The 26,758-nt window shown below is 47.8% G+C and overlaps 1 long non-coding RNA gene across 4 annotated transcripts in view; it reads left to right on the plus strand.

Moving 5' to 3' along the window:
• Positions 1–3,932: 3,932 nt before the first annotated feature.
• Positions 3,933–26,758, plus strand: part of LOC138580991 (uncharacterized) — a 98,322-nt gene continuing 75,496 nt past the window's right edge. For 3 of the 4 annotated variants that reach the window (XR_011304393.1, XR_011304392.1, XR_011304395.1), the window contains exons 1-2: positions 3,933–4,373; positions 20,732–20,839. This is a non-coding gene — a long non-coding RNA (uncharacterized lncRNA). Of the gene's footprint in view, positions 4,374–20,731; positions 20,840–23,650; positions 23,739–26,758 lie in introns of all 4 variants that reach the window. The other variant, XR_011304394.1, reaches the window with a different exon arrangement.

A 26,758-nucleotide genomic window follows, 5' to 3' on the forward strand; every position in this document is an offset into this window, starting at 1 on the left:
CGTTCCCAGGTCTGAAGTGAGTAGTGTACATTTGGCTCAGATACACATGGCCGCTCCGTTGCCCTGCTGTGGTAACAAACTGTGCGGGTCCACTTCGTTTGGGACGTCTTTTACTCAACTCTGCTGCTGCAGACTCAACACGACGACGAGGTGTCCCCTGCTCTCCTGAACCTGCCAGCAACTGAAACTGACGCGGAGAAGCCTGGGTCTGCTTGCATCGGGGACCGGTGAGTAGCATAGCTAGGAACTGGTCGCCCCCCTGCAGGAGCCCATAGCTTTTCCCCGCTGTGTCAAAACAGCACGCCTTTCCGTACTCGCGCTCTGCTTCTGCCGACAGTGGAGGCTGCACTTGAGTCGCAGAACTCTGTTCTTCTTCATTTGTGCACTAAACTGAACTGCCTGATTTCCCGCGAAGAGACTCCCCTTTTGCCCGTTGGCACCAGCGTGTGCAGGTACTTTTGAGCACAAGGCTCCACTCTTCGTAGGGCTTGGACTTCCTTTTAGTTAGGTGCCTCTGAAGGAGGACTGGGTCTAAGCATTATTTCGCACTGCCTGTTTTCCTTCCCTTTTAGGTGGACTACACATTTCGTGCATCTAACGCTTAAGACTTGTTTGTATTTGTATATATATTGTATTGGTATGGTATATGTTGGTTTACTAGAGTTGTATTGTGATTTCTCGCTACGGTCATTGTTTTAAAGGCCTTGGAATAAATGTGTATATATTTTTAATATAACACCTGTTTGGAGTAGTTTGTAAGTGTCCTTGCTTTGTGTGCTCATTGCAGGCTTTCAGTCACCCTCACCCCTCTTGAGACCTAGTCTTGACCGCCGCGATCGCTACCCTGATTGGTCTGGCTTGTCCAGAGGTTACCCTTTTCCAAGTAATTAGGTTGGCCTTCTGAACTTCTGCGCCACCAGGACAGAGTTCAGAAATCCGTCTTAACAAGCGACACTAGGGAAATCTCTACAGGAGCACTGAATGTGATCCCTGTACAGGAGGGAAGGACAGTGGCCTCCACCTCAGACATGGAGTAAGGGTAGGTCAGGCTGACAGCCTGGACTCCAAGTGCCTTACCTATACACTTGAGGTCACCTTTCTTGTGGCCCAGAGCCCCACAGTCCCAACAAGTGCCAGGAATGCAGGGTACGGTACTCGAACCACTGGGAGCCTGCCAGGTGGGCCACTACTCTTACTCCCAACCACATCAGACTTATCCCAACTAGGTTTTTGGGTCTTAGGAGAGGAAGGATTTGGTTTACCCGACTGCGATTGCTTTTTGGACTCCTCAGATTTCTGAGAGGTCCCCTTTTCTTTGTCCTTGTCCTTCCCACTGGAGTCCTTAGGGGACACCCGGTGGGAGACCCATTTGTCAGCCAGCCTGGCCAGCTTAAAGGGATCTAAAATGTTCTGGTCAGCAACATTCTGCCACTGCTCTGGTGAACAGGCTTCAGAAAAATGCTCAAAAAACACAAGGTAGGACAATTCAATAAAAGTGTTTGCATTGTATCAATCAATCCACCCCATCATGTTCATATGTGCAGCATTCACTCAGCCAATCCAAGACATATTCTCTCTTTTCTTAAGTTCCCTGAACCTTTTAAGGTACTTGGTAGGTGTCTTGCCAAACTTGGCAATCAAAGCAGACTTCATGCACTTATACTGGCCCCTTTCTTCCACACTCAGTTTCAGAATACAGTCATATGCAGTCAGAGGCACTCTGCTTAACAAGCACTTAGTCCAATCTCTCTTACCAACATCATGGATTCCACAAGCCATTTCAAACACTTCAATCAATTGGAGGATATCAGAACCCTCCACATACACACCAACCAAATCTTTCATAAACTTGGTGGTAGGGGACCTGACACTCTCAACTGGTTTCGCTGAAGTCTCCACTCTAGCTCTCTCTAGCTGAATTTCCTGGTGCTCAGTGTCCCTATTCTTGAGTATTACTTGTTGTGCCAACTCCTCTTTCTTCAATTCAGCTTCTATTTCCAACTTTTTGTATTGACAGGCTAACTGTTCCCGTTGTAGCTCCAATTTTAAAAGTTCAATCTTCCTGAAGAGCATTGCTGGGGTTCGGAACAGAGACAGCAGGAATGGTGGCGTTCCCAGAATTAGATTCAATAACAGCGACATGGGCAGGGTCCTTATTGGTTGCATCCCTCCCTTCAAAAGCTTCACAATCAGTCTAGTAGTCCACCAGGGCAGCTATCAGCTCAGCCCTAGACTTATCCTCAAAGTCTAACTCCCTGGCTTCACAAGCACTCAGCCTCTAAGCTCATCCTAGTCAATTTACCATTTGCAATAGATTCCATTGCTTGTAATGTAGTTATCTAGTACACAACTAAACCTCAATTTAACTAAGTGTAGCTATTTTGTAAGTGGCAAGGTTACACGCTGATTCTTAAAATGATAAGCATCCCACCGCTGTCACCAGTGTAAAGACTTGAGGGGGGTATCTATACTCCTGCTCTCTATATGGCAGAGTAAAAGCACAGAGCTCCCCAGCCAAGGTTCTCCATTCATTAGCTATGGACGAGCAACCAAGGCTTAAGCTCTCAGGAGGTGATGCAGGCTGTTTCTTAAGTACAGTGTATTCCCAAAGCACCCACAAAGGAATATCCACACACTATGTTAGTGAAAACACAGTTCTTTATATAAATAGGCTCAAGTTATGTACACAATCACAATAACACACTTTGTGCTCAAGTTAATCTAAAATGGTAAATATATACAGTTTCTAGGTGGTACCACAATTCATCTTTGATTCCATTAAAATGCATTAACTGTACTCAGTTCAAATGTCATAGAAATCAGTAAATAATGTGAACCAACAATAGACATAGGAGGAAAGCAGGTTGGTTGAAACAATGGGCAGAATACTGGGCCCCTACCACTAGGCACAGTTCTGTAGGAGGTTCCCCCCACCCGGGCAACCTGTAAATAAAGATATAATACAAGCTCAGTCCATATATTGTTCATATGAGTCTTATGTCCCCCTAGAAAGGTTCTACCACCCCAATGTACATGGAATAGCAGAGTTTGACGCATAGTGGCCAGTTCCTGGATGGCATTAGCGGGTGGTGCCAGCAGACCCTGGCGCAAGAGTGACACATAGTGGCCAGTTCCTGTATGGCATTAGCGGGTGGTGCCAGCAGACCCTGGCGCAAGAATTACACATAGTGGCCAGTTCCGGTATTGCATTAGTGGATGGTAATAGGAGACCCTGGCGCAAGAGTGACACATAGTGGCCAGCTCCTGTATGGCATTAGCGGATGGTGCTAGCAGACCCTGGCGCACGAGTGACACGTAGTGGCCAATTCCTGTATGGCATTAGCGATTGGTGCTAGCAGTCCATGGCGCAAGAGTGACACATAGTGGCCAGTTCCTGTATGGCATTACCTGATGGTGCTAGCAGACCCTGGCACAAGCGTGACACATAGTGGCCAGCTCCTGTTTGGCATTAGTGGATGGTGCTAGCAGACCCTGGCGCAAGAGTGACACATAGTGGCCTGTCACAGTATGGCATCGATCAGTATCCTGCAGACACTGTTGAAGGAATGCCACACAGAGACCAGTCACAGTGTGGAATTGTGTGAGGGCTAAAACAGACATGCAAAGTCCAGAGATGGCACTGGACGGCTTCAATTGAAGGCTGCTTTCAGGTCGTGGGTTGCACCCCCCCCCCCAACACCCCTCCCGTCCGCCCCCCACCCCCTCATTGTTCAGTGTCAGCGTTCAAGCTCCAGACAGCTCTGCTGCTCACAGCTCAGGAGGAAGTGGAGGCTTCCCGGCGTCTCTGACAAAGGGGGATCAATTTTTAATGAGATCCAATTACTAGGGGCTGCGTGGGGGTCCCGGGCCTCAGCAAAGGTCTATTGATGGAGCTGGCGGGCAGGTGTCAGCGATAAGAGGCGGGGCGGTGGGGGGAGGGGTGGACACCAACGTGCCCACCCCCTCTTCGATCTTTGCCTTCCTCGCTTGTATTCGCCTGCTGCTCTTTTCGCTCCTTCTTTCCTCTCCTTCGCTCTCTTTTTCTCTCTCCGTCTTATGCCTCTCGCCCTCCATGTCTCGTCGTCGTCTCTTTTATCTTTCACTCTGTACTCGTCACGGTCTTCTCTCTCCCTCCCCCCCTCTCTCTACTCGGCTGCCCCCGGGCCCAGAATGTACAGCTTCCGCCACAACTCGGTGCTCACGGGATCTGGTTTCCGAAGCTTCCGAGATTTGCAAAGCTTCGCCGATTTATACACACGCTTTCCACGCAGATGCATAAACGACTGCCAACGTCTTACAAATGCGCGGGTCTTGCCAAGGTTTCCGCTTGTGTACATCCAGAGGAGGCCGGAGACGTATGGGATATCGGAGAGGTACGTATCACGTATGTTCCGGGGTTTCCAATGCTTTGCCGATTTACACTCTTGGCAACAGCTCTCCAGACATAAGTGGGCTGCTTGAGATTGGCCTCTTGTCAAGTGCAGGAAAAGCTTCACAGACTCGCAAACCTTGCCAAATCTTCACGGCTTTAGGCATTATTTTGCATACAACAGGCGCCCGAGCATATTAAATACGCACCAGAAAAGCCAAGCTCAAGCGTTGAGCGTCAGATGCTGCAATGATCCTCACTCATTCCTAGACTGAAGGACAGCAATACATGTCACCCCATTGTAAGGGATACACACTGAAGGACTTTATCTAAAACAGGCCCACGTTTCAAACACACAAGTAGATTGCAAATAAGGCACACAGAATGTCACCAGTTTCAGCTAATCACAAGGGCCGAAACGTACAAAAGGCGTGAATGAGCCAAAAGCTGACAGAATGAATATAAAGTGGCAAAAGGGGTTCTCAGACAATTGCTGGCATGCCAAAAGAATCAGGGGTACCATTAGAGAGGAAAGAAAAGTGGTGGGCGGAAGAAAACGCGGTTATGTCAGAAACGCTGAGAGAGGAGTGTGCGAAAAGTATGGGGGTTTAGAAGTTAGGGGGACAAATTAAGAGAAGATTGAGAATGAGGGAAAGGGCACAGAGGGGCCAAGGACTCCCTGCAGAGCCGGTGAGTGTGGAGTGGCAAGGCCATGGGCAGGTGGTAAGGTTATTTCAATGCCATCCACCTGTTCAGTGGAGGTAAGGTTCATTCCCTGACTTTTTCATTGTTTATAATTGAGGTTACTTGTTCTTCTGACCAGAGACAGATGGACATGGCCACCTAGCTGGGCCTTGAATGTCGAAGTCCCGATTGTTTGGTAGACCCAGCGGTGACATGGATGTCATGGTATTGCGTGTGCCAGGAGTTTGGCAGTACTATTCCTGCGCAGACTTTCATCTGGATAAATCAATTCGTATTTATGTATTGTTTCTGGGCCATCAATTGATATAAGTTTACTCCATTAAAGATCTGTTTCGGTCCCTAACTATAGAATACTTTTCCCTTATTCTTTGCGTGTTGACTGTCAGTGTCAACTTCAACCTGGCATAATCATTGATTGCCTCCAAATGTGTATTATAATTTTTTGAAGATGTGACATTTCCTTGACTTATGATTTCAACTTCTGATCTTCATGTATTTCATGAGGAATATGCATTTCCAGAAGCATCTCAAGCTTCGTCACCAGTAGTACTCCTTTCCGGGCTTCTAGAAAATATCCTGTCTTTTCATGATTTGTCTCTCTTCTTGTCTGTAAAGCTTCCTTTCAAATGGCAGCTCCCATCCTTGTGGTTTCTGGGAAATGGCATTGACGAGGTGGCCTCTCTAGATGCTGTTAATCTTGAGGGCCGAAAGATGTCCATTACGTATCCCTGTGACTAATCAAATTCCGGGGCACCAGTGCCCGTGGGGTGAATATCGGTTTCTAAACCATCAATCAGCCCCACGCCTCCAGTACACCAGAAGAGATCTGAACAGATTGGAAACATATAAATTATAAACCTCCTTGTCTAATTTTGGTAACATGGACTGAACGGCAGGCTTATCTCTGAAAGGTCGTCGATCGTTGGTTAGTTGCAACACAGCAAAAATAACATTTTTACCCAATGATAAAATGGACTTTCCAGTCAAGGTTGTATAAAAATCTCTACTTTATTATTATCACGACAGACAGTTCTAGCACACTGCAAAATACGACCCACCCTGTAAAGGAAGGTTGAGCACAGCCAGTTTCAAAGTAAAATGGATGCACTCTGGATTCAGACAGGAGGGTAGTCAGTATAGTAATTAATAGTTAATCTCAATAGTTCAAAGATACTTGGTTTCAACACAAAGGGAGCAATGGTTCGTAAAATGCCACTAGGGTTCTTCGGAGACGGACCCGGGGGATATAACCACAATGTACCCTGTGCTGAAGGAGTTCTTGGTGCTCGACAGGATTGAGTCAGTTTCAGGGTACCTTGCAGCTTATGCGACAGAGTTCAAGATGGGAGACAGCTGCGGGTATCAGGCGGCAGGCAGTTTGGCGAGCGAAGCTGGATGGGCGGCTTCAGGCAGGCCTACACGGCGGCTCAGGTCAGGAATCGTTGTCTCAGTCCTGGTTGGTGGTTCTGAAGCACTGGTTGAGGCATCCCGGAAAGCTTTAGCGACTGCGGCGTAACAACAGTCAGCGGTGCAGTCAGTTGCAGCTCGAGGGTCTCAACTGGCTAAAAAATGTCCTTTAAGGCAGATGTCGGCAGATGCTTGTCGGTGCACTGCTCCTAGCTTCATCACTGGGCTTGTGTCATCCTTTAAGGCGGATGGTCCAAAGCCGAGGCGAGTGTTGCAGGCAGCTGCCTTGTCCTTGGTTTGGCTCAGAGATTCTCTGGCAATTCCCACCTAGGAAGCTTGGTGCAGAGCCTTGCAGGGCACGCTGCGTGCTGGCTGATTACCGATTCTGGTGTTGCTGGAGGGTCCTCTGGATTTGGTATATCCCTCTTTTCCCTGGGAGATATTAAGAGAAGGATCTTGCTTCCCTCTTGGAGGTCCTGGCCTTCCTTGACTGGCAGAAAATGCAACCCAGACTGTACCTTCAGCCAGGGTCCAGTGCTGAGTTTTTCTTGTCACTCCTTGCAAAGTCTTCAGATGATATGCCAAAAGAGGGGCTCAGCCCTCTATTAAATCCAAATGGACCACAGGGATTGGTGTAGGCTAAGCCTACCTCAATGAACCAATCCTGGGTCGCCACCAAAATCGCCTGTATGGTAGGTCATAACCAGAGTGCTTTGCAACAGAAAAGGTAAAGGGGTGAAAACATGTAATACTAAGTCCCACCCATCTTCCTGGCTATTGTGGATCAAAGGTTCCCACTGGGTAATGGAGCTCTCTGTGGTTCCTGATTAAAGCGGCAGATCTCCTTTGAAGCTGTGGCGAGACCAGACTCTCTGGCTCCCCCAAACCACATTCTTGTACTTTCTGAATGGGGTGCCCTTGAGGGGATGACAGCTGTAATCCATGAAGTCCCAGACATGACATTTCACTGTCAATTGATAGTAAGGGAAGAAGCTGGCTTCAGGTTGACGCGTTGCATATGAAAGGGTGTTGGGTTTTCCTGTCTCCCTTGTTAGCCTTTGCAGCCAGGCCCTACGTGGGCCTGTTTGAAGTAACTCTCATTAGTATGTGAATGTGGCCACCAGCTACAGGGCTCAACAAAAGGACAGAGTGGATCCATGGAGCCTTTGTTATTTAATTAGGCAGGCCATGGCAGGGGGAAGGTTTGGTCTTCCCCCTTCTGGAGATGCATTGTGCACTCCACCTGTCACATCCCAACTAAACATGTCAGGGGGCTGAGTGCGCCTGTAGGCTGTGTCCATCCAGATTACATGAGTCTATGCATATGTCATGCAGTGAGCATAGGAAAATGTGTGTCGATTAGCCCCACACATTTTCCAGAGCTTGATCTACCATTATTCAATTTAATTCAAAATGTCAAAAAAGCCCAGACGAATGTTCACCTATCGTGTGGATGGTCAAATTCCTCACATGCCCACAGCCTCAACATGTGAACCACCACCCTAATGAGGGTCTCTTTCGTCATCAAGGCGAAAGTACCGGCTGAGACCATCTGCATTTCCATGTTAGGAGCCTGCCTTGTGTGGGTGTCCATATCTAATCCCTGTAGGAATATTGACCAATGCAAAAGCTTAGGGTTCTCCCCTTGCATGGCCATTAACCATCGAAGAAGCCAGTGGTCTGTCTGGTTGTAAAGTGTGACCCAAAAATATAGGGTTTTAGCTTCTTTAAGGCCCACACGTCCGTTTAAGCCTCTTTTACAATGATGCCCAGTTCCTTTCCCTTTTTGCCAATCGCCTGCTAATGTAGGTGACAGGTTGCTCTACCCCTTGAGAGTTCGCTGCGCTAACACTGCTCCAATCCCAAAATCACAGGCATCTGTCTGGATAATGAACTCCTGATCATAGTCTGGCACTTTCAGAATTGGGCCCTGCACAACACAATCCATTCTTAAAATCCTGAAAGGAGGGTTGACAGGCGGGGGTCTAAGTTGGGTTCTTTGGCATTTTCCCGGAAGTGACATCATTCAGGGGCATTGCAATGGTCCCATACCCCTTGATAAATGACCAGTAGTACTCAGTGAGACCTAAGAAAGCTCTCACCTGCGTCTGTGTGGTGGGGTTGTACCAATCCTTCACAGTCTGTACCTTCACTTTGCGAGGTTGTTTCTTACCTCCACCGACTAGGTGGCCAAGGTAAGTCATGGAGCCCTGCGCTACCTGACACTTCGTGCCCTTGATAGTCTGGCCTGCATTCTGCAGCACCTGAAGCACTTGTTTCAGGTAGGATAAGTGATCTTGCCAGGTGTGGCTGAACACAGCTATGTCGTCTGAATAGCCGACACTGAGGTTTTCCAGACCAGACAAAACCTGGTTAACCATCCACTGAAGGTGGCAGGGGCATTCTTCAATCCGAAGGGCATCCCCGTGAGCCGATAATGTCCTTCTGGGGTTGAGAATGCGGACTTCTTTCTCGCTCCATCTGTCAAGCTGATCTGCCAATACCCTGCCGTGCGGTCAAAGGTTCTCATGTACTTGGCAAGGTTGAGCTTGTCAATCAGCTCATCTTCCTGAGGAATGGGTTGAGCATCTGTCTTCATGACAGAATTGAGCCCACTGTAGTCCACACAAAAGCAGACTTCACTCTTCCCACCACAGGGCTTTTTAGGGACCAGTACCACTGGGCTAGCCCAGGGCCTGTGGGATGGCTCTATTACTCCTAAGCACAACATCTTGCAAACGTCCTCCTTGATGGTTTCCCTGACCTTATCGGACATCCAGTGAATCCTACTCTTCACCGGCTTACTGCCTCCAGTGTCCATAATATGGGTGCACCAATCTGCGCGACCGGGAGTCAGGGAAAACAGACTGGCAAACTGTCTCAGTAAATGCAGCAGTGTGTCGGGTGCTGCTCTGACAGGTCAATTGTAAGGTTGACATCCTCAATTGACCCATCTGCGACTGATAAGTCTCCTCCTCAGTCTCTCCATCAATCACTAATACCATGACCAAGTCATCCCGACTACAATGGGGTTTTAGCCGGTTAATGTGAAAGACCCTGCACATCTGTTTAGGTCCTTCCACGTCAATAAGATAATTCACCTCACTGACTTTTTACAGCACACAGTAAGGCCCAGTACATTTGTCATAAAGAGCCATGGGTTTGACAGGCTGCATAATCCACACCCACAGGCCTGGAGAATAGACTGTCAGAGTGGCCTTCTGGTCGTGCCAGTGCTTCATCAGCCTCTGACTGGCCTTTAGGTTTTTCATCGACTGTTCCATGTACTTTACCATTCTAGACCGAAGGCCAAATACATAGTCCACCACATCTCGCGAAAGGGATGAGGGGATGCCTTCCCTCCTATCCTTCTTTCACTAGACTGAGGGGACTTCATGCAGGGTGTCCAAACAGAAGTTCACAGGGGCTAAACCCTAATCCGTTCTGTGGCACCTCCCTGTAGATGAATAAAAGGCATGGCAGGAGAATATCCCATTTTCTCCTCAGGTGCTCTTCCAAGCCACCTGTAATGCCTTTCAGGGTCTTGTTCAACTGCTCAACAAGTCCATTCGTTTGTGGATGGAAGGATGTAGAGAACCGGTAGGTAACTCAACACTCTTTCCACATAGCCTTCACACAAGCGGATATTAAGTTTTATCCCTTGTCAGAAACGACTTCCTTCGGGAATCCAACATGGGAGAATATCCCAATCAGAGCCTTTGCAATCATGGGGGCTTTGATGCTCCTAACAGGGACAGCCTCAGGGTAAATGTGGTGTGGTCTACCACCACCAAGATGTATCTATTCCCTGAGCTGGTTTGAAAATCCAAAGGACCCACAATATTCAAGTTTATTCTCTAGAAAGGCCGCTCAACCACGGGTAGTGAAATTAAGGGGGCCTTTGTGGCACCGCCTGACTTGCCAGAAGCCTGACAAGTCAGGCAGGACCAGACACATTTCTTAAACTTTATGCAGATCTGTGGCCAGTAAAAGTGTGCAGACATCTGGTCTGATGTCTTAGTCACTCCCAAGTGACGCATTAAAGGGATCTGGTGAGCCAAATCCAAAGGGAACTTTCTGTGGCACTGGGCAATCACCAACGTTCTGGTGCCCTGGACCTCAGAGTCTTTTGGCTCACTGTACAGGAGTCCATCCTCCCATTACACTTTGAACAGGCCAGGGGCCTCCCCCTTAGCCTGCTCCTCTGCCTGCTTCTGCAGGCAAAGAAGAGTGGGACACTGTTTCTGGTATTTGAAGAAGTCTGTCTGATCTGGCCCCCAGCTGATGCGAACTCATCCAGCTTAGGCAGGCCCTTCAGCTTTGAGTTCACTTTGTCCTCCACCTCAGGTTCCTGCACTGCACCAGCCAACTCTGAAGGCACTGCTACCAAAGTTGGGTCCTCAGTGGGTACTGGCCCTTCTACCACAGTAGTAGGTGACTCAGCAGTCTGTGGAACTGGATAGGGGCTACCGGCCACACCTCTGCCTCCAACAAGCCCTCTGAAAGCACTCCAGGCCCTAAGGTTCTGAGAGTGTTCAATCTGGTGACTTCTTTGGCACTGGATCGGGTAGCCTCTGCAACTATCTCGGGATCAGGAAGATCATTACCCCACAGACATGGGACAGGGATGTAGTCTTTCACCGCTACCCAGCGCTGGGTCGTTTCACCTCGCCAGCTGAACTCTAATATCGCCAAGGGGAACTTACTCTTTCGATCAAACTCACTGATGCAACAATCAGGCCCATCAATATACTGGCATGGCTGTACCCACTGCTGGGTGACAGCAGTGAGACTAGCCATCGTGTCTCAGACTACAGGAGTTTTGTGTCCATTGATATAAACATGTTCTAAATACAGTTGAGTATTATTAGGAACTGGGATCTCTTTTTTTTGGAGATCTGGTACCATTCCCACTCAGTGTAATCAATCCACATTCGGCCACTGCTTGGCCTAGTGGGAAGTCCTCCTCTAGGAGGCCCACACTAATGAAGGCCTGCTCCACGAGTCCAACGTTCACAATGGCTTGCTTGGATAAGCCCTTGCAAGCAGGATTCCCTTTCCTATGGCCCAGCTCCTTGCACACGAAACAACCTTTGGGTGGTGAGAACTTAGGCGTCCCAGTGTTTGGGGTGCCTGTGCTCTTCTTTTCGGTGTGTATAGCTGGATTCAAGTTTTGGGATTTCCCTTCAATCTTTTGTGGTCCTGACTTTGAAGAGGAATGGGTTGGACCTTTATCTTTCCTATCCATGTTAACATTTTTGTCTGAAGATTTCTCTTCTGGGCTGGATGTGCTCCACTGAGCCTTTTTCTGGACTTGAGCACTCGCAAACCTGTCGTTAGCCTTTGAAAACTCTCCAGGGCCTGTGATAGTCTTGTACACAGGATACTGGCGTAGCCCAACCTCACAATTCTTCAAAACATGCTTACACGCAATCAATTTGTAAATCCCTTTAAATGTGCCAACTTTGTTACCAGTCACCCACCTGCTCAGATATTTCAACGACAAGTGTGTGCATGCTTCAAATGTCTGCCCACTTTTCTTTCCGAGCTCTCTAAAGCTCTTGAGACACTGTTCAGGGGTTAAACAGACGTTCATGGGTAGGACCGCCTTCATGCTCTCATAAACGTGACTTTCCTCAGGAGTTAACTGAAGAATTGCATCAGTGCCTGGTGTCAGTAAGTGATTCATCAGGGCTGCTCCCCACAGCACCTCATCCATGTTCTGTAACTGAAAAGCAAGCTCGAGCACTTAAAAGCAGTCAAAAATATCCTTCCCCAACTTGTAAGCTTGCACTATGTCTTTGGGGATGTGGTGTCAGGGTTTATCCCGGGCATCCAGGTTTGAGCTACTACCACTGCTTTGGCTAGAGGTGGATCTGTTGGTCTCCTTCTTCTCACTGAGTGTCAGTCTGCACAGCTCTATAGCAGCCATTTCCAGCTCCATTGCTACTTTGTCCTGCTGTTTTTGTTCCTCCAGCGATAGTCTCTTCTCCTCCAACAGGAGCTTCCTAGCCGCCACATCATTAGTAGCCAGAACAATTACTGGGCCACTTAGAGACTGTGCTGAGGCCTGAGACCTACATGATACCACACTAGCCCCTGGCCTCCCTGACACTGTCAGAATGTTGAGAAACCATGCTTGCTCCCCAGTGGGATGGTTGGAGAGAAACACTCTTCATGCTGTCTTCCTTGTCATTTTTCACTACACTTCACATAAGGCCTTCTTCATTCGGGTACACAGGGCCTAACCCATCAAATGGGGTCTTTTCCTCAACTGCCCTCACTTCTGGCCAAGGTTGGAGGCTGGTCAGCAACTCAGGTATATTAACTTTAGAGCCGTGGGGAAGTCCCCTCTCTTGACATAGGACGCACAGTATATCTTTGGTCATATGTGAACTGGGATAGTCGACTCAGCCCTTTAAGACGTGGCAGCAATACTTAGAGACAGATGGGGATGCAGAATATACTCAAACGTCAATAATCAAACTGACTCAGGAGAAGGCGCTAGAGAGCCGTCCAAGATAGCTGCTCATTAGAGAGCTCCGCACCGATCCAGAGAAAGATCCTGATAAAATAGCTTTATTCTCTCACGAATCCCCCCATCCGCCTCGATAACATACCCCAAGTCTCTAACGGCTGGCAGATACCAACTTCATCGCCGTCCGCCATTATTGTGGTCAACGCAGCGGCGGCAGGGGCGAGGCCGCAGTGGCGCGGCGCTTTGGCGGCGGGGTGTCCGACCCTCCAGCGTCATCCTCACCCGAGCGACCACCCCCGGACTCAATCAAGGAACGGGCTGCCAGGTGGGGTGAGTGGCGCCTGGGCCCCTTGGAGGTGGCACCCACGGCAGGCCCGAAATCCACGGCACGAGAACAGTAGGGGCGGCTGAGATCCCGCCCGGCCCACCTGCACCATCGGCCTTCCGGTCGGTCGGGGCGCTGACGCTGGCATCCAGCCTACAGAGCCCTCCAGACCCAGCCGGAGAGAGAGGGAACGCATCTGAACACACCAACGGCACCAGGTAGGAGAGACGCCCCCCGGCCGCCCCGCCCCGGGTCTCTTCCCCGGCCCACAGATCCCCGCACGGCTGCCCGACCCCGTGGGAGAGGCGTTCCACAGTCCTCCGACTCCTTGAAACACTAATGGCCCCAACCACAGGCCCATCTCCAGCGGGAGGCCCATGCGGCTGCCCCACCCAGGTCTTCCGGCCCGGCCGTGGAAGTGCTTTAAAACTCACAACCTCTCCAGCCTTCTAAATCTACACGGCCCAGGCCCCGCCATCTCCAAGGCTCCCGACCAAAGAACATAGCGGGAAAACTCTTTGCTGGGGCCCACACCGCGCTGCGACAGCTCCTCGGCAGCGGCGACCTCGTGGAAGGCCTCTGCTGTTATTCTGCAACCCGACATCGGGACACGTCGACCACAGTGCCACACAACTGTCACCCAAGCCAGACGAGCGGGCCCTTCGCCGCCACACCCAACAAAGTCAGGAATCTATACCAGCATGGGCAAAACGGACAAATTGCAGCAAAAATTGATGTTTGAAACCGGGGCCATAGCTAAAACTCCCAAGCAGTCGAATCGAGAGATAGGGCTATCACCAAGCATGGCACAGGAAACCGAGTCAATGCCCCCCCAATCTCTTGACATACGAGAAATACTGCTCGATCTCAAAACAGGCATAGGCAACCTCGATGCCAAAATTGACACCATCTCATCCAAAGTCGACTTAATACAACACCGCCTTGATAAACACGGCGAGAGGCTCGACACCGTTGAACAGAGGGTCTCCGATCTGGAAGACAACTCCACGTCCCTGTCCTCCAAAGTGTCATCCTTAGAACGCCAAGTAAAAGAAATTGTCGCCAAAAAAGAAGACTTGGAAGGGCGCAGCCGCCGCAACAACATTAGACTGGTGGGGATCAGAGAGCAACAAAAACCTGCAAAAATGGAAGACTTCGTGGAACGACTATGCAAAGAAACTTTTGGAACAACCACCTTCTCGACACTATTTGTGGTTGAAAGAGCTCATAGAATCCCAACCAACCGCCCAATTCCAGGATCGGCACCTCGCCCCATAATCGCCAAACTGCTGAATGTCAGAGACCGCAATCTAATACTCAGGTTGGCCAGGGACAAAGGCGACATTCAATTCGATGGCGACAAAATCCAAATATTCCCCGACTTTTCATCAGCGGTGCAAGCGTCCCGAAGAGCCTTTGGTGGAGTTAAACGCCGCCTCCGAGAGGAGCAAATTCAATATTCAATGCTTTTCCCAGCTAAATTACGCATCCTCCATGCTGAAAAAACGCAATTCTTCACGTCACCAGAAGAAGCCAACATCTTTCTCGATAATATCGGATGTCGCCCATTACGTGAAATGCCTAGACCACGAGGGAGAGTGAGGAATGGGGGCATTCCGACCTGAAAAGCACCCCACATTCAGTTTGACTTAGGAGATCGGGAAATGAGCAAAAGTCAGTATAGGTGTTCTTGGAGGGCACCAGCGCCCCGTGCACAGCACTGTTTACAATGTTACGTGGGGGGGTCACATTCGGGTGGGTTGGGGGTTGCCCGACGGGGAGGGAAAAAGGGGGGATGGGACACAAGTTGGGGAAAGTGTCCCCAGAAGAAACAAGCCAAGAGTTTTAGACGTGCACCGACTGGGGCCAAATCCAGCCCCACCCGAACCCGACCGAGAACAATGTCCCCACCCTGGACTTACGAATATCCTTGTCGGATCAACATGCACTCTAAAGAAGCAGCCTTAAGCACTCAAAATCACCAAACACTGGCAGAGCAGCAGAAACAACACAGCAACTCTAAGCAAAATTCAAACTAGCTACATGGAACATTAAAGGAGGCAACCAGCCCTCCAAAACCAGGAAGCAACTACACTACCTCTGACGCCACAACGTTGATGTGGCTCTCATACAAGAGACGCTTCTACAACCAAGCTCAGAAAACCACTGGGCGAAAACGTGGGGATGCCACAGATACTTCGCCTCGTTTTCATCATAGGCAAAGGGGAGTCGCCATACTCATCAGCAAGTCAAAAAACTTCAGACTAATTCGGACCCGGAGCGACTCCGAAGGGAGAACACTGCTCATTCAAGGAACCATAGACGGGGAAGAAATAATCATGATCAACTCCTACGGCCCCAACATCGACGATTCCAACAATTTCGACTGGGTCCAGACCCACATCGCATCAAGGGAAGCCACAATAATATGGGGTGGAGATCTGAACACCCCGCTCGATCCTCGTACAGACAAAACAACCGCTCCTCGCTCCATGGCGAGTATGCAAATATCCGAAATGTGCAAAGCACACAATCTCATCGACATATGGAGAAGCAAACACTGCGACTCTCAAGATTTCACCTTTTATTCCTGGGTGCACAAATCCAGCTCGAGACTTGATTACATCTTAGTGTCGGCACACAGCAGACTCCAATGGGGTGAATGCCAAATCCTACCCAGGTCCATCTCAGACCACTCAGCGGTCACCTTAGTGTGCACGACATATCGGAGTGACTTCACCAGGGCCCAATGGAGATTTAAGCCCAGAGCCCTCCAAGATCAACTATTTGCCGAAGAACTGCGTTCCGAACTGAGCGCATTTCTTGAGACAAACCAAGGCACGGTAGCTTCCCGGGAACACTCTGGGAGACACTGAAATGTTTTATCAGAGGAGTGTGCCTAGCAAAAGAAAACGGAATCCTAAAGAGGATAAGGGAAGAGCTAAACACATGCGAAAATTGCCTCAAAATACTTGAGCAATCAGCTACAGTTACAAATACTCCCGGCTCGCTGGCCGCTCTCAAGGCAGAATTGGAATCCTTCAGATCACTAGCAGATAGAGAAGCCAAATTCCTAGCAAGCCACCACAAAATCCACCAGAATGGCGAGGGCCAACGACCCGGTGCGTTACTCGCAAGACTAATCACCGCGGATTGAAAACCCACGACAGTCGAGGCAGTGCGGGACACGCCAGGAACCCTTGTATACTCTGAAGACGACATACTGGAAACATTCCGCAAATTTTACCAAAACTTATATAACTCCAATTATTCCAGGGAGCCCGCCGAAATAACAGAATACCTAAATACAACCGAACTATATTGGACGAGCACCGAGCTACGTGAGCCGTTGAACGCACCCATCACCTCAGCGGAGATCCTAGAAGTCATTAAAGAATTACCGAGCACCAAAGCCCCAGGACTGGACGGCCTAACAGGTGAATTTTATACATTTTTCGCAGACATTCTTGCCCCGCTCCTGCTCCAAGTCTTCGATGAAGCCATAGCCAAGGACCAACTTCCACCAACTCTTTACACAGCGAATATCATTCTCCTACACAAAACAGGTAAACCCAAAGACGATTGCGCCTCCTACAGGCCCATATCACTAATTAATCTGGATGGCAAAATTTTTGCAAAGATCCTGACCAGGAGGTTGATGCCACTCATGCCCACAATGGTTCTGGCGGATCAAGCAGGATTTGTTTCAGGCAGAAATACATCATTCGGCCTCAGAAGAATGTTTGGAGCGATGGAGGCCCTCAACCCACAAAACCAAGCGGTAGCAGTACTTCTCGACGCCGAGAAGGCGTTTGATTCTGTGGAATGGCCCTTCCTATTTGCAATATTAGAACAAATGGGCCTCGGCAAACGTTTCATCCAAATGATAGGCCTTGTCTACAAATACCCGACATCTAAAATCAAACTCGGAAACAAATGCTCCTCCGAAATCCTTTTACGCAGAGGAACCAGACAGGGCTGCCCACTATCAGCGTTGCTCTTCGCCCTGGTCATGGAACCCCTTGTGTCCGACCTAAGGCTTTATCATCTGCATAGAGGTCTCGCCTTCGGCCCACACAAAATGGTGGTTTCACTCTACGCCGATGACATAGCACTCTTCCTTAGCGACCCGTATGACAACCTGAATCCGGTGATGCGAGCAGTCCTTAAATTTGGCAACTTCTCAGGACTAAAAAGCAATAATGCAAAATCGATAATTTTCCCTCTCACTGAATCAACCAAAGAATTTCAGGATGACTTGGGCTTCCACTGGCAACATTCGAAGGTCCGATATCTGGGGATCCTCATGTCCAGAACCAGCACCGACATCATACAAGACAACTACGAGAAGATACTTGACACTATCCAAACGAACGTGAACAGATGGAAAACACTTCCCCTCACACTTTGGGGCAGAGTGTCCCTAGCGAAAATGGTGATCCTCCCTAAACTACTCTATCTCTTTACAAATATCCCCCTACTACTAACGCAAAAATTCTTACGGCGAATCAAATCCATCCTTCTTGACCTTATCTGGGCTGGCAAGGTTGCCCGAATAGCACACAGCACTATGATCCTGCCCATAACGCAAGGCGGACTGGCTTTACCTGATATAGAAAGTTACTACTGGGCAGCACAAGCACAGTTCCTGAGCCATTGGTATGCAACACACTTCATCCGGCCACATGTGCAAATCGAAAGAGCTCTAGCAACACCCTATCTTCTCTGCGCAGTCATAATCAACGAACCACCGGCACCCTCAACACCGATGAACACAATGGTCACGACACACATGATTTGGAAAAAAATCGCCAAAAGGAACGGAGTCCAAACCAGATATTCCCCCTTCCTTCCGGTGAGAAGTATTCCAGGGATACCCATAACATCTGAAAAGGTTTTCCAGCTCTGGACCAAGAAACTGCAAATCCACTCACTGGGCGACCTGTTTCCGAATGGCTCGTTCCTCTCAATTCAGGAAGCTCGAGACAAAGGTGGAAACAACACCCTCGACGTTTTCATGTACTACCAAACCCGACACGCCATGCAGTCCAGCTTTGCCACGTTCCCGCTCCAACCACCGACCTGGCCACTGCTCCACGGAGTGATTCAAGCCCAAGGTGATGGCCGTCTGGTGTCAAATATCTACAAGGCCTTACTAACAGAGAAACTCACTCGCTGCTTAAAAGCCCGAACAAGGTGGGAAAGAGCTCTGAACACTACGATAGTCGACGAAGACTCATACATACTACGACTCACAAAGAAAGTGTCAATAAACACAAGATACAAACAAATTCACTTCAACTTTGTCCATCAGGTCTACCACACTCCAGCAAGACTTTACGCCCAGAGGACGTCAATATCCGCCTCCTGCTCTCGCTGTGGGCACCCGGAAGCCGACTTTGTCCACCTGGCATGGACGTGCCCCGTAATAGGAGCATTCTGGACAGCAGCCCTAGAGAAAATCTCAGCTATAATTGGAGTGCAACTAGAACCTGACCCAACACTGACCATGCTAGGCCTAACCAACCAACTACCAGAACATACCAGAAAACTGGCGAACCTACTTTTGGTCCTGGCACACAGACGAATAGCTTGCAACTGGGGCAGAGGACCGCCACCAACACTAAAGCAATGGCTCCAAGATGTCACCTACTGTCAAGACACCGAAACGAACTACCTACGAACTCTGCCCCTCCACGCACGCCCCCGATATCTGGGGCTTCTATATTGCATACCTGTTAAACGCTGATGACGACTCGAGATCGCAGTCTTCACCTCCAATACAAACTGTTGCGAGCAACCGGACACTTCAATAGCAGCCATGAGTGCCGAACAACAACATCATTAGAACTGATATGAAACTGAACCCGACACTAAGCGGGGATCGTTCCGAGGGTGGGAGGGGGGATAAAGGGTCTTGTGACCGGTGCACGGTCTTGTAATGTCTCTACTATTTCATTGTTGTAAAATCAATAAAGAAAGTTACAAAAAAAAACGGACTCAGGAAGTTGGCAAAATACTTCTGTTTTAATATCAATGATCTAAAACAGGGAGTTACAACGGACATCAATGTGCCCGCTCGATCGTTACACTCGAAGCATCATATGAAAAAAGCAGGTTATGTACTAAAATCTCATCATCATTGACGTCTACCTACGTTGCAAACTACAAAAACCTAGTGGGGATGGTGATAGGCTTACAGGGAACATCTAGGTATACGTTCCATACTTGTCAGGGAATGTGATTGGGTAACTAACATCAGGTGGGACATCTAAGCCCTCCTCTAGTGCAGGTTTCTATGAACTTCATCAAATACACGACGTCCCATTGGCTATACCAACTATAGGGCTCTCTATTAAATAACCATAGCTTCTATCATCACACTTGCAGTCTGCCTGTCAATTAAGGCTTTGAACTTTGCTTTGGGAATGTTCTCTGTTGCTGGAGAATACGATGGAGTATAGCATACTCTGGGCCTCATCGCGAGTTTGGCGGTAATGCCGGCGCTAATAGCGCTGGCGCTATCTGGTCTACCGCCAAACCCACCAGTGCTATTAGCGCCGGATCACGGGTTTGGCGGATTTGGAAATCTCCATTCCCCATTGAGCCCATTCGGGAATGCCCCATTCCCCATTGGGCTCAATGGGGAAATTTCACGCTCATACCGCCGGCGGATTTCCCGCTGGCGGTATGAGCACTAATTTTGGGCAGATTTCCCCCAGCTCAGAGCTGGGGAGAAATCTGCCGAAGCCCTGATTTGGCAGACCCTTAAATCCGGCGGTAACAGCGCTACTGCCGGATTTAAGGGTTACCGCCAAACTCGTGATGAGGCCTTCTGTCTTCTTAGTTTCGATACAATTCATCACGCTGTCTATTTCCATCTGACCATGTGACTGCAGACCACAATTTCGAGCTTTACTGCATTTAAAATACTAGTAAATGATCAACCTCTGATGTCTTCTATGCTCTCGCCCCTCATCTAAGACAAGAGTTCACTTCTTTCACACATTCTGTAATTGTTTGTACGCACGTTCAGGCCCAAGGTGGCCTTGACTTCTTGGTGTTCATCCAATCAATCCTTTCTTTCACTCACCTCCATGGTTAAGTTTTCGCTTTCTTACTGCGACACACGGGAAGACACCCTGTCTGCTTTCAGGGTCCAGCTCTGCTAAAGTGCGCTCTGTGGAATCATCCATAGGTCAAAAGTTCCTATATATATACACGTTGGCTCATTGCTGCAATCTATTCACTACATAGCTAGCCTTGAAGAATAATTTGTCTACTTGCTTTGCTGCTTCTGTACAATTGTAAAATGACTTGATATTGTCTTCATTTATCCTGCAGCCTAAACAGCTTCACTTCGAGCCCGAAATGTTGCTTATGTTTGGTACTTCTTCCTTTAGACTTATAGAATATCTATGTTCTCTTGCCTTTGTATCTCTTCTAGGTGCATCAGCTCTGCTTCTCTGTGACATCACCAATCTGCTTTTATTCTCAGTTTTCAGACTGCCTCTGGGATTTCATTCAAATGGCCATCATATTGTCTTGAATGCAGGTATGGTTTTCTCAATGGGAACCTTGCTTCCAGGATTCTCCTTGGTATTGGTTTCTTCACTGGTACTTCACGTGTCTCACACTCTGGTTCCCAACATATAGGTAGCATGGGGGAGGAGCTTTGGGTGGGGGTACTTGGCTCCACCTCTACACCTTTCTATGTCAAGATCCATGATTATTACAAATACTTAGCAGTGTCTAAACGTTGCCTGCAACAGTACTTTTATCGTTGGGTGGCTAAGCTGTGTGAAAGGCTCTAACTAGATCAGAGTGCCTGCCACCAATGTGTCGAATCAGCTCCCGGGGCACCAGTGGCCCAAGACGAAAACCGGTTTCTAAACCATCAATGAGCCCCATACCTCTAGTAAATCAGAAGGGATCCAAACAGATCGGAAACACAAGCAAATCATAAACCTCCTTGTCCAATTTTGGTAATGTGGACGGAATGACAGGCTTAATTCCGAAAGGTCTTGGATTGTTGGTTAGTTGCTACACAGTGAAAATACAATTATTACCCAATGATAAAAGTGGCTGTTCAGTCAAGGTTGTATACAAATCTCTACTTTATTATCATCACAACAGACAGTTCTACAACACTACATAATACAACCCACCCTGTAAAGAAAGGCACAGGACAGACAGTTTCAAAGAAGTAAAAGGGATGCACTCTGGATACTGACTGGAGGGTAGTCATTATAGTAATTAATTGCAATAGTTTAAGGATACGTGGTTTCAACACTAACAGAGTAATGGGTCATAGAATGTCACTAGGGGCTTCAGAGAAGGACCACAGGGACAGAACTGCAATGTACCTTGTGCTGTAGGAGTTCTTGGTGCTCAACAGGGTCAAGTCAGTTCCAGGGCGTCGTTCAGCTTCTGCAACAGAGTTCAAAATGGGAGACAGCTGCGGGTATCAGACGGCAGGAAAGCTGGATGGATGGGTGCAGGCTGGCCCACATGGCGGCTCAGGGTCAGGAATCATTGTCTCATTCCTGGTTGGCGGTTCTGAAACACTAGTTGAGGTGTCCAGGAGAGCATTAGCGACTGCGGTGTAACAACAGTCAGCAGTGCATTTGGTTGCAGCTTGAGGGTCTCAACTGGCTTGAAAATGTCCTTTATGGAAGATGTCGGCAGATGCTTGTCGATGCACTCCTCCTAGCTTCTTCACTCGGCTTGTGTCATCCTTTAAGGCAGATGGTCCAAAGCTGAGGAGAGTGTTGCAGGCAGCTGCCTTGTCCTTGGTTTGTTTCAGAGATTCTCTGGTACTTCCCACCTAGGAGGCTTACTGCAGAGCCTGGCAGGGTGTGCTGTGTGCTGGCTGGGTACCAGTTCTGGAGCTGCTGGAGGGTCCTGTGGATTCAGTATCTCCCCCTGTTCCCTGGGCGATATTTAGGGGAGGGATCTTGCTTCCCTCTTGGAGGTCATGGCCTCCCTTCACCAGCAGAAGATGTAAGCCAGACTGTACCTTCAGCCAGGGTCCACTGATGAGTTCTTCTTGTTACTTCTTGCAAAGTCTTGAGATGATCTGTCAAACGTGGGGCTTGGCCCTCTTTTAAAGCCAAGTGGACCACAGGGATTGGTGTAGGCTAAGTCCTACCTTAATGGACCAATCCTGGGTCCCCACCAACAATCTCCTATATGCGTGAGGTCATAACCAGAGTGCTTTGCAACAGAAAAGGTAGAGGGGTGAAAACATGTAATAGTAAGTCCCACCCATGTTCCTGTCTGTTGTGGATAAAAGGGTCCATCTGGTTAATGGAGTTCTCTGTGGTTTCTGATTAAAGCAGCAAGTCTCCATTGAAGCTGTGGCGAGACCAGGTTCTCTGGCTCCCCAAGACCACATTCATGTATCTTCTGAATGGGGTCCCCCTGCGAGGATGACTATTATAATACATGCAGTTCCAGACATGACATTTCACTGTCTATCAATTATAAGGGCAGGAGCTGGCTTCAGGTTGACACAGCGCATATGAAAGGCATTCAGGGTTTCCTGTCTCCCTTATTAGCCTCATCAGCTGGGCCCCATGCCGGCCTGTTTGAATTAAACTCTCATTAGTATGCAAATGCAGAAACCAGCTGTATATCTCAACAAAAGAACTGTTCAGATCCATGGAGTATTTGTTAGTTAATTAGACTGAAACCAAAAAAGTGATGGGTGGTAGGTTTTGAATTAATCTGAACCACTGGCATTGCTCTGGGCAACCTTCCACAGAACTATCGTTTAGCCCAACTGCGCCATTACAAAAGGGTTCCCTGGCCATGGCAGTGGGAAGGTCTAGCCCTCCCCTTCTGGAGATGCATTGTGTACTCCAACTGTCAGATCCCAACTAAATATGACATTGTGGGGAATGTGCCTGTAGGCTGTGTCCACCCAGAGTACCCGGGTCTATGTGTATGTTGAGCAGTGAGCATAGGAAAATGTTTGTGGATTAGCCCAACACCATTTCCGGAGGTTGATGTACCATCAAAAGCCCAGGAAAACGCACGTCCATCATCTCTCTCTCTCTCTCTCTCTCTCTCTCTCTCTCTTCTCTCTCTGTGTCTCTCCCTCTCTCTGTCTCTCTCTCTCTGTCTGTCTCTCTCTTATGTCCCATCTCAGAAGAAAATCCGATCTTTCCCAGATGTTCATTCAAACTGGATCAAATGCCAGACACCCTTCGGAGTTACTTCAGGCAGTGGGGTTGATTTGGGGTCTTGATAAAATAGCAGATGATGTCTGACGGCTCCGTCCAAATTTTTCATCTTGTTTTGAAATTCTTATTTTTTCAGATTTTCATTCGCCTTTTTCATCAATTTTCTATCTTTTATTCAGTTTCGATCTGAAGATGCTTTGCTGACCAGAATTGGGGTAATGGGAGGTGTAGCAAGGCCACTTCCTTAAAGGTGACATTCTTCAACTGGTGGGTTCCTTTTTAATCGATCTGGTTCTGCTGTTGTTGTCTATTAGGTTGTTGTTAGTTGAGTAACTTCTTTTAGCCCCATAACACATCTGGATTTTCCTGGACTGCAGTGCAAGGGAAATATATCCAAAATCTATAGGCTGTCTCTCACCTGTCCTGCTGTGGTTAGAGCACACACACAATATTTACATCCCGCCAGCCTTGGAGGGGCGGGGCACAGCCTGAATTTTTACATTTATCTTGTCTCGCAAGAGTGGAAGCACACACTCAGTTTTCATTTCACTCATGTCTTTCAGAAGTGGGGGCACAGCCTGAAATTTTACATCTCTCTCAAGAGACATGTGCTTGAATAGAGAGGAGTAGCTTGATGATCCACTCTCAAGTCTGAGCTGATTACCTGCTCGTGGTGGGACATGTTGCAAAACATCATTATCATACTAAACTGTTGCCACAAAGTAGACTCTTGAGCATCCTGAATTATTTGTGTTTATTGTGTGAGGAAAGATAACTGCCTCTATATATAGGGTCCCTCCATAGACAAGCGCATGGTGCAACAACTATCAAAAGGATTCTTGAGAGACTAGAGTCTCATATATGATTTTAATCCTAATGAAAAGTATTCAATCCTGAATCCTGAAGTAGGACACTTGCATTTCAAATGTCTACCCTCAATTGCTTCTTCTTCTTCAAAACACTAGACATTATACTAAACTAAATTGAACATGGTTCTACATGTCTTGTGGTTATTTATATATTGGTGTTTAGATTTGTATTTAAAATTTTGATCTTTTGTACTTTTTTTGTTAATTTATTTCTAAGGAAGGGAGTAAGAAAAAGAAAACAATTATATTAAATGTTCTCTCCCTCAAAAGGTTTTAGACATATTAAAACATACTTGCACCTGCTTAAACTAGAAAGTCTCTGGTTTCATCCAGAGGTCATCGATGGCAGTACTAAATAAACTGTCATTGATGCTCACACAGTTTTCTGATAGTCCTGTACGCAATCCAGTGTTTGGGGGCTATCTATGGGCTAATAGTATTTGTGTATTAAACAAAGCCACTCTATTGAAGATTATTTATGTCTTATTAGTACCGGGCAGGGGTAGGGGGATGGCAGCCTCTCAGCCAATGAAGAGGCTCAAACAGGGGAATTACCAGATGGTAATCCCCCCGCTCCGAGCCGCCTCACGGCTGGAGGCCGCCATCATCCCCCACCAGGGAATGAGGTCAGTGCTCTGCCCCTTCCCTCTCCACAGATGTCCCTTCCCTCTCACCTTCCCTCCACTTACCAGTTTTTTTGCTCCTCTTCTGGAGTGGACGCGCTGGAAACACTTCTGTCTCCAGCGCATCTGCTTCCGATCTGCGACACGCCTTCATGGAAAGGAAGAAGGGACTACACGTAGTCCCTTCTTCCTTTCCATGGTGGCCATTTTTTCATTTACATTTTTTCCTATTTTTTGAATGCCGCCATGGAAAGGGAGGATTGACTACACGTAGTCCCTTCTTCCTTTCCATGGTGGACATTTTTTCATTTACATTTTTTCCTATTTTTTGAATGCCGCCATTGAAAGGGAGAATTGACTACACGTAGTCCCTTCTTCCTTTCCATGGTGGCCATTTTTTAATTTACATTTTTTCCTATTTTTTGAATGCCGCCATGGAAAGGGAGAATTGACTACATGTAGTCCCTTCTCCCTTTCCATGGTGGACATTTTATTTGTTTACTTTTTTATCTATTTCCAATGGGCGCCATGGGAAGGGAGAACGGACTAGGTTCTCCCGTCCTTGGTGGGCATTATTTTTTTCTTTGTTGAAAAATGCGTAACGAACAAAAATGCTGTTAGTATCCCGGTCTTACTGGCAATACTCCCCTCGCCCGGTGGGCATTACCTGAACCCCAGGGCATTACCTGACTCAGTAATGCCCCACCCCGGCTCGGGGATTATTGCTTAATTGAAAGCCCAATACAGATAGCCATGTTCCTAAAAATGCATTTAGATATTCTACTCATAGCCAAGGTCAAGGCTAGTTGGAATAACAATATGGTACATAGATGTCCCTTTTTTCCCTGGGGAAGCTGAATCTCTGCAGCACTTCCCTTTTCTATGTACACAGTAGAGACATATTAGAGATAGACATATGATAAACTGTTGATTAAACAGAGACGCTCGTTGTGTGTTTAAAGGCGAAGAGCTGTGTCAAAAGGCATGTTCCATAGATATAATATATGCTGCTTCGAATTATTTAGACAAAGCCTGGAGAAGTAGAGAGATATTAATTACAGGTATTGTTTAACACAGATCTGAGATTTTGAAAGTTTGTAGAATTCTTAGCTTTTCTTTCTCTCATTTTATGCTTTAGGAATTAAATATGAATGAAATAAGTTGTGCTGCACAGAAACACATATAAGCATAACCGAAGTTTTAAATGCATACATTTTAAATAACTAGAATTTTACATTTTATAATGATTACAATATTAATTTTGTATTGTCAAGGATTTGACCATCACTTTATGATCATGTTTATGCACAATTCTCTTTGTATTTTTATGGTTGTACACCGAAATAAAGTAATTTTGATAATGACGAGAACACAAATATGCTCTTTCTACAAACAAGACAAAAATATTTACCTGCCATTTCACTCAGCATTTTTAAATGTGCTTCTCAAAAACTCTGTGCACTGAACATTGCTGCCTCAGGCATCAGTTCTCCCCGGCTGAAGATGTGCCCTCACACTAGGCATAATATCCTGATCTGCTGGGCAATCTTGTCTATGGTGCTGCCCTACGGAGCATTGGCCCTGTTCCATGGAATGGCACGTCAGATTGGCCTTGCCCTCCTGTCAGTAGGTACCAACCCATCAATGCATGATCAGGGCCCGTTCAGTGCTGGGACAAGTATGTACCTCTGATGGTGGCATTGCTGTTACCCTGTACCCCCTGGGAGGTCCCTGATGCAGTCTCATCTAATCATCATCACTGGTATCAGGTTGGGGTTGTCATAACATCCCTTCA

This window comes from Ambystoma mexicanum, chromosome 3p (genome assembly GCF_040938575.1).
Source record: "Ambystoma mexicanum isolate Mex_15411 chromosome 3p, UKY_AmexF1_1, whole genome shotgun sequence".
In the NCBI taxonomy this organism is placed as follows: Eukaryota; Metazoa; Chordata; class Amphibia; order Caudata; family Ambystomatidae; genus Ambystoma; species Ambystoma mexicanum.